The following is a 9340-nucleotide window of genomic DNA, read 5'->3' as shown; positions in this document are numbered from 1 at the left end:
GCCAGGAGTTCGCTGAATATCTTATTCATCAACCTTTGGTATGTGGCTCCTGCGTTTTTTAGGCCAAATGGCATTACCTTGTAACAATAGATGCCCCCTGGCGTTATGAACGCCGTTTTTTCCTCGTCGGGTCGGTGCATCGGTATCTGATTGTACCCTGAATAGGCGTCCATGAAACTCAGATATTTGTACCCTGCCGCTGCGTCGACGAGCGTATCAATATTAGGTAGGGGGTAGCAGTCCTTGGGACAAGCCTTGTTGAGGTCCGAGTAGTCTACGCACATTCTCCACCTCCCGTTGTGTTTTTTAACCAGAACCACATTCGACAACCAAGTCGAGTAATCCAATTCCCGGATGAATCCTGCTTCTAAAAGGCTGGCCGTTTGCTTGGCTACCTCGTCTGCCCTTTCCTGCGACATTTTCCTCCTTCTCTGGGCCACTGGTTTGATTCCTGCCTTTACGGCCAGGTGATGCGACATGAGCTGGGGGTCTATTCCTGGCATGTCGGCAGGCGTCCAGGCAAAGAGGTCGGCGTTAGCCCTGATCATCTCCATCAAAGGCTCCTTTATTTCGTGCGGGAGGTTTCTGTTTATGAATGTGAACTTATCGTGCTCCTCGCCGACTCTGAACTTTTCCAAGTCTCCTTCTGGCTCTGGTCTGGGTTTGTCGTCTACCCTGGCGTCCAGGTCGGCCAGGAAAACCCCTGACGCCTCCTTGGATTTTTTCCTGAGAGAAAGGCTGGCATGGTCGCAAGCGACCGCCGTTTCCAAGTCGCCCCGGAGGGATCCTACGGATCCGTCATCGGCGATGAACTTCATCACCAGTAGTTTCGTACTGATAGCTGCCCCCAGGTCGTTAATGGTCTTTCTCCCCAGGATGATGTTGTAGGCCGTCGAATCTCGTAATATTACAAAGTCTGCCATGATTGTCCTTCGTCTTTGCCCTTGTCCCACAGAGGTCGGGAGTGTGATGATTCCGTCTGGCTTGATGAAGTGGTCTCCTAACCCTACCACACCGTGCTGGTGGGTCGTCAGGTCGGAATCTCTCAATCCCAGGGCATCGAAAACGTTTCGGAACATGATGTTTGAGTCTGCCCCCGTGTCTACCAGGATTCGTTTGACGAGGCCAGTTCCGACCCTAGCCGTGATGACCATGGGCGGACTTTCCGGCATTTCGTCAAACCATTGGTCCTCCGGGCCGAAAGAGATAGGTGGGAGACCCTTAAGACTTCTAACAGGTGGGGTGGAGACCGCTAAGACCTTGGCATCTTTCTTCTGCGCCGATTTCGACCTCGGGGCGGTATTCCTGGCCGTCACCACGTTTACCACCGTGAGACCGTGGTCGTCACCCTCTGGCTCCTGTCGTCGTCTTGTTGGTCGGGATCTGTCCTCGTTGTCGTTGTCCCGGTTGCGTCTCCTTGGTTCCCTTATAAGGTGGGAGAACTCGGCGAGTTTGCCGTCCCTGATAGCTTGCTCGAGGGCATCCTTTAGGTCAAAGCAGTCTTGGGTCTTGTGCCCGTAACCCTTGTGGTACTCGCAGTAGAGGTTCTTGTTTCCTCCCGTCCTGTCCTTCAGTGGTCGGGGCTTCGACAGTATCCCCTTTTCTGCTATCTGTTGGAAAACTTCAGTGATCGATGCCGTGAGGGGGGTGTAGTTGGTGAACTTCCCAACTCGGGGGAACGGTTTGGATGGTTTACTCGGACCGCCGTCCTTGGCGTGTTCCTTTGGTCTTTCTCTGGCTTCGTAGTGCCGGGGTTGGTTGTAGGCGGGCTGCCGTTTATTGGCAGCCACAACCCGGCTGACTTCCTCGTCATTAATGTATTCTTTGGCCACGCCCTGGATTTCTTGCATCGTCCAGACGGGCTTCGTGGTGAGGTGTTTCCTGAAATCCTCATTCGAGAGCCCGTTCGTTAAGCACAAACTTGCCACCGAGTCTGTCAGACCGTCAATTTCCAAGCACTCATCGTTAAAACGGTCCAGGTACTTCCTGGTCGGCTCTCCGGGTCTCTGGGTCACCCCCAGCAAATTGATTGGGTGTTTGGCTTTGACAATCCTAGTTGTGAACTGAGCCAAGAAGGCGTGGCTGATGTCGGAGAATTGGGTCACCGAGCCTTGTGGGAGGTTGTTAAACCACCGTATTGCCGGACCCGCTAAGGTGACCGGGAAAGCGCGACATCTGACCTCATCTCCCACCCCTTCTAGGTTCATCCTGGCCTCAAAGGCCGTCAAGTGTTCCAGGGGGTCTTGCGTTCCGTCATACTTCATGTCTGTCGGCTTGTCGAAGTGTTTTGGTAGTCGGACCTCGAGTACAGAGCGGTGGAAAGGGGTCGCTCCTATTATGACGGGTCCTCGGGCAGTTCTTCTCGACTCATTGTTCTCGCGGTGGGCTTCCTCGTCGCCTCTGTTCGACGCGCGCCGCCTTTCGCGTCGGGCGTAGATAATGGGGTCGCGACTTCTTCTTCTGGGGCGTACCCGTTCCTCAGTGCTCTCCGACTCGTGTTGGGGGCTCGGCGTGCGCCTCGAGCGGCTCCTTGAACGGGAACGGGTGGGGCTCCGCTCTGGGGAGCGTTGGTCGCGCTCTCTTTCTGCTAGCCTGCGCTCTAAGTCCTGCATTCTGTGGCGTAGTTCCTGCATTATCCTGGCGTGGTTATCACCCGTCCCCCCGAAGGGGCGTCTTTCGTGAGTCTGCGTTGCATCCCTCGGGGGCGACCGTTGCTGTCGCCGGGATTCCGTCGCGACGGCGCCTCCCCCGAGTACGGGAGGCGCGACCTCGGAACCTGTCCCAGTCTGGACCAACACGAAATCCATGGACGAGTCCTTGTCCCCACAGACGGCGCCAATGTTCGGTAGGTCGTGTACCGGACGGTTCGGGTTAAGACCCTGAGGTCAATGTTTCGGATGGTGGAGGGGCTCGTCTGGTCGTGGTTTCCTGGTCCCGAGCGGGCGAAGTCCCGAGCACTTTACACGGAGAGGGGGGTGCCACCTGCAAAGACACTCCGACGCTCTTGTCAGAATATGTGCAGGCGGAGAGGAGGTGGTGTAAGAATGTGACGTACCTTGGGGGGAGAGCCAGTCTCCCCCTTATATACATGTCAGTAGTGGGTCCCTTCAATGGCCAGGCCCATGCCCTCAAGGGCGATGTCATTCGGCTGTGTGCAAGCCGTACGGGACGCGTGTCCGGGTCGAGTGGAGGACGTATTATATGGCCGGCGAGAATTCGGGTCGAGTCGACCCGCGCGAGTTTGGGCCAGGCCGTAACATATATATATATATATATATATATATATATATATATATATATATATATATATATATATATATATATATATATATATATATATAGTTTAACGAATACTAATAATAATTCCTATATCATCACAAATAATCATAATTACTAACTAACTATTAACAATAACTAATAACTAAATAAATCCAACTCTTATTTAACTTAACTAATCATGTTTTACTTATTAAAACCTCAACTACAACAATATATTTATATCAATTTAAATATCTAACAATAAATAAATTATTATTACCGGTAAAATATAATATATTATATTTTATAAAACCTAACTATTAACAATAATTTCCAAAATTATTACAAACAATTAACATAACTCTAAACATATAATTCAATTCCAAAAATTATTACAAAAAATTCTAAACATATATTTTTAACTAATCAATCATATTAGTCTAATTCAATTATTATTATCGATTAAAATATTCACTAACTAAATCTAAATATATATATTCGTCTAATCTATTAATAATTAAATCTAAATATATATATTAGTCTAATCTATTAATAACTAAATCTAATAATAATTAATTATAATTTCCTAAATTATAACAAATATTTCTAAACATATATTTTTTACCAATCTATTATATTAGTCTAATCTAAACAGATTCAACAGCTAACATATTCACTAACTAAATTTAAATATATATTTTAAACTATTACACTAACAATCTACATTCTTAACATTATTTATAATATTTTAGATATATAAAAAAAATAAAAACAAACTTACATAATTAGAATGACAGAGATAATTGATAATATGAAGTTCAGGACGATCAACATTTTTATAATTTTGTTTCTTTGACATTGTAATTGATTTTTTTTCAAAGGTTGAAAAAGGTGGTAAAATGGAAAAAAATGGTTGCTAGATGGGTGGAGAACGAAGTGAAGAAAGAGACACAATGAAGAGTGGGGCTTCAGGCGGGGTTTTGTTGGCTTAAAGGGGATCACCATCTCGCTTAGTTGCATGCGCGACATGTGAATGGGGGTACAAATCGAACGGTTCGATTTGTGCAGCTTAAATCAGACCGTCCGACTACTCACTATCAACGCGGACTGTCTGATTTCTTCGTTACTGACACCACACCTTTGTTAAGCACCCCTACTCCCCATAACTCCGTTCTACTCAATTATAGTCTCCACATTCAAATTAAAAAGTGTATTATTTTTAAAAAGTTGTATTTTTTTAGTCAAATAAAATTATATACCATTATTATAATTAATAATATATAAACTTGATAACTGTTTATTAATATTAATAATAATATTAATCGATCAAATTTATAAATATTTTTTAATTTTTTTTATTTACAAAATTTAAATATCATATAAGTATATACATAAAAAATATATCATTAAGATTAAATATTTTTTTAGTATAAATTTTAAAGTTTTAATAAAGTAATAGGTGTCTAATCACTTAAACTTATATTTCATATGTTAGTACAAAAAATCGACACATTACTTATATTTTCATGTTCAAGAGTCTATAATTTTAAGCATTTATATGATATTGTGCTCATCTTGATTTCATGAATATTTACGAAAATAAAATCTCTAAAATTTTCGATTAAAGCGACACCACTCCTATATTCATATAAGTGGTGAATAAGATTATCATTTCATTAAGAATTTTAACTCACCCTCCGATTTTTGTACATGACACTAAATCATATATCTTAGTGCTCAAATTGCTAAATAACTTGTTATTACCCATTAAACCTTGAAACTAGTGGTCTACTAGAATAAATATGAGTTTTCATCATTTAACAATAATAGGTGTTAATTCCATTTTAACAGTAATTTCTTTGATTTTATCCTTTGACAAACTTTTAGTTAAAAAATTTGCTAAATTTTTTTGAGGTCTTACATAACTGATGGTAATTATACCATTATCTACTAATTGCCTCACAAATTCATGTCTTAAACTTATATGTGTAGATTTTCCATCATAAACCTTATTATATATTCGAGACATGGTTAATTCACTATCACAAAATATTGATATGGCTATCATTTGCTGTGGCCACAACTTTATATCATATAACAAATTTCTTAACCATTTTGTTTCTTTATTTGCGGCTGATAAAGCTACAAATTCAACCTCCATAGTAGAATGTGTAATACATGTTTGTTTCTTTGAGACCCAACTTCATTGTTATGCACCTTTATGTCTAATATTGTATCAACTTCAGTCAAATCTTTCATCTTAAATTTAAAAGTTAGATACTCCTTCGTTATACGAATTTCTTCTAAATTTGTTCCGATGATTAACATATCATCAACATATAGACAAATGATTACTCCATAATTCTTAGTAAATTTTGAGTAAATATATTTATTCTCACTATTATATGAGAAGCCATTTGATAACACCACTGAATCAAATTTTTCATACCATTGTTTAGGTGCTTATTTTAAGCCATATAAAGACTTAATTAATATACACACTTTTATTTTTATTTTCGGGTAGCACATAACCTTCTGGTTGCTCCATATAAATTTTTTCATTAAGATCTCCATTTAGAAAAGCTATTTTAATATTTATTTAATGTATATGAAGCTTGTGAATGGATGCTAATGCTATAAGAGTTCTAATAAAAGTTATTCTTGCTACAGGAGCGTAGGTATCAAAATAGTCTAGATTTTCTTGTTGTCTAAACTCCTTGGCCACTAACTTTGCTTTTAAAATTTTGTAATGAACTATCAATGTTATACTTTCTTTAAAATACCTACTTATATCCTATAGACTTTGATCCTGAAGGCAAATCAACCAAGATCTAAGTATTATTTAACAATATTGAGTCTATTCATCATTTGTTGCTTCTTTCCAAAAGGCAGGGTCCCTTGAAGTCATAGCATCTTTAAACGTTTGAGAATCACCCTCTATGTTCATCACAATAGAAATATTGTTTGTCATATAATTCCCAGTTCCTTCTACTAAAAAGGCGATAACCTGAGAAGAAATAAAATCTAGACCCAAGTTATTTTCTTTTCTCACTCTCAATCTCTTCCTTAGTTCAATCAATTCTTTGTCGTTTAGATGTTTATTTTTTTATTATTTATTTCTTGTAAAATATTAATATCATTTTGGAATATTCTGAGCTAGAAATTGAATCATTGATAAATTTATTTTTAATAAATTCTATCTCTCTTAATTCAACAACTACATTAGATACTAAGTCTAATATTCTATATACTTTAGAATTGTGAGCATATCCTATGAAAGTGTCTTTTATGACTCTTGGCCCTAATTTGATTCTCTTTTAATTAAGAACTTGATAAAAGGTTAAACATCCCCACACGTACTTTTAGATAATTAAAATTAGGTTTTCTTCCTTTCTAAATTTCATAAAGAGAAATATTTCTATGTTTTGATGGTATCCTATTATGTATATGACATTATGTTAATAATATTTCACCCCACAAATTATAAGATAATTTTGCATTTGGTAACATTAAATTAACCATATCCACTAAGGTATGGTTTGTGGTGCTTCCTTTCTCAGAAGTTTACATTCTTTGATATAATGTCCTTTCTTGTGACAATGATAATACTCTCTCTTATTGGTTTTGTCTTCACCAATATGATTCACTTTAAAATTTTGAGAAAGATACACAATATCATGTTTTCGAGTTTCCTCCTCTATATATATATGCCTTAGTAATTTTTCAATTGTGAAGTTCTCACCAAGATGTAAAAGTTTCTTCATGTAGCCATTCCAAGATGAAGGCAATTTTAAAATAATTGCTCCAACTTATAATGATTCAGAGATCACCACTTGTAGATCACGAAGTCTACTTACAAGGATTTGTAATTCCTGAAATTGATCCATAACACGCATAGTATCATTCGTAATAAATTCAAAGTATTTTATCATAATAAACTTATATGTTCTTTGTCCTTTAGTATTGTACTTTTTTTCTAAAGACTTTCAAATATCCAATGGTGATTGAATTAACATGTAGAGATCATAAAGTTGTTCGAATAAAGTGTTGAGAATATGACCTCGACATGCAAACGTATCTTCTTCATGTTTCTTCTTTAATTGAGTAACATTTTTCTTTTTTTTTTTCCGATGTGGAATTTTCAACGACATCAGCAATTGGTGTAGTCTTTGAGTCAATCACATATTCAAGATTGAGAACTTAAAGAAGAAACATCATCTTGTTCTTCCAAAGGTTGGAATTCATTCCATCAAAGCGGTCCAATTTGACAAGCTCTTGATTCATGACCTTGAACGTGGTGTTTTGATCTTGAGCCATCTTCAAAATATCTCTCTAAAATTATTAAAAAAAAAAAATGATATGAAGATGACAAAATTTTAATTGTGTTTTGGTTTTAAAGCACGATTAAATCATTTTTTTAGAGAGATATTTGTCTCCACACATAGTTGCTATAGGGTTGATGATAATACTCTCCTAGGATATAATGAAACCTATGAATTTTTTAATTAGCAATAATAAGAAATTTTTAACTCTCTTAAACAAGAAAATCTCTTAATAGTTAAAATACACACTTGATTAGTATCTATTAAATAGTGGACAAGGTTTTATTTATATATATATTGTACACAGTAATTATAATTTGTCCCGTACATAAATTGTTGTGACTCTTCTATTGTCAATAAATACAATGTTTCAAACATATATCATTCTTAAAGAGTTGTGTCTCTTTAGTCAAAGGTATAATGTTTCAACATACAGCATTCTTAAAAGGTTGTATCCCTTTAGTCAAATAGTACTATGTACTATTATTATAATTAACAATAAATGAGCGGTTGGTATTAATATTAATAGTAACATTAATAATAATATTAATTAATCAAATTTGTAAATACCTTTTACTATATGATCAATGTTCTAAAACTCAAACAGGATCGACTGGTTCAAGAGAATTTATCGAGAACCAATCTTCTGGCCGGTTCAGTTCATGTGGCAAACCACTCTGCAAAAAACCGACCAAACTAACAATTAACCAATAAACTGTCGAAACCAGCCAAGTTTTTAGAGAGTTAACCAACTCAGATTTTTTTTTAAAAAAAAATCTCTCTCCTTTCCCAAAACGGGTTAATTTCAGTTTTTTATCACAAAAAACAAAATAAATGTTCCCAAATCTCAATCCTTCCTCTCTCAAGTACTCTCTCTTCCAAGCAAAAGCAATAACCTTAACCCACTAACTTGAAATTCTCTCTCTCTCTCTCTCTCTCTCTCTCTCTCTCTCTCTCTCTCTCTCTCTCCTCTCTCTCTCTCTCTCTCTCTCTCTCTCTCTGACTTCATGCCTAACCAGTAGCTACAGCCAGCGCCCAGCCTTGCGGTCACCGAACCCTTCTCCCCATGCACGTTGCCGTCAGCAATGACAGACAGAGGGTCATATCGAAGTTCTTCTCTTCTACGTCGTCGCCTTTAGACTTGCATATCGAAGCTTGTAGACATCTCTACGTCGACTCGTCTCCTCTTCAACCCGATCAGTTTGATTCCTCCCCGTTGGTCAGTTTGCCCGATCCCTGTCTCTGTCTCTTCTTTCCTCCCTCGCTGTTAGCTTAGTTTCTCTCTCGTGGGTTTCATTCCTTCCTCGCCCTCTGTTTTGTTCCTCTGTTACCGTATGTTTGGTTCCTCTTTCGCTACCAATAAGCTCCCGCTTGTTCATTTTTTTTTTCTCTTGTTAATTTTTATGATTTTAAATTTCTGTTTATTATGATTCTAAACTTGAAATATTCTATTATTGAGTTTCTGATTATTTTGTTATGTTTTTTTTATTAATTTTGTATGAAACTGGAATAAATTATGATGATTGATTTCATATCATTTTTGTTGATACTATTCTGTTTGTTAAATGACTGTATTAATGGTGGTATTTTGTTAAACTATTTGAAATAATTTTATTGATGGTTAATTTTTTTGCTGGGTTAATTTTCTGATTGTGGTGTTATGGATTTTCCTAAGTTAATTTATTTAAAACTAATTCTAATTGTGTTGTTGGTTGTATGATGAAGATGGAACAACTTAAAATAAATTTTTAATGACAAAT

Source organism: Arachis hypogaea, chromosome 15 (assembly GCF_003086295.3).
Source record: "Arachis hypogaea cultivar Tifrunner chromosome 15, arahy.Tifrunner.gnm2.J5K5, whole genome shotgun sequence".
Lineage (NCBI taxonomy): Eukaryota > Viridiplantae > Streptophyta > Magnoliopsida > Fabales > Fabaceae > Arachis > Arachis hypogaea.
This window is presented reverse-complemented; position numbering follows the sequence as displayed.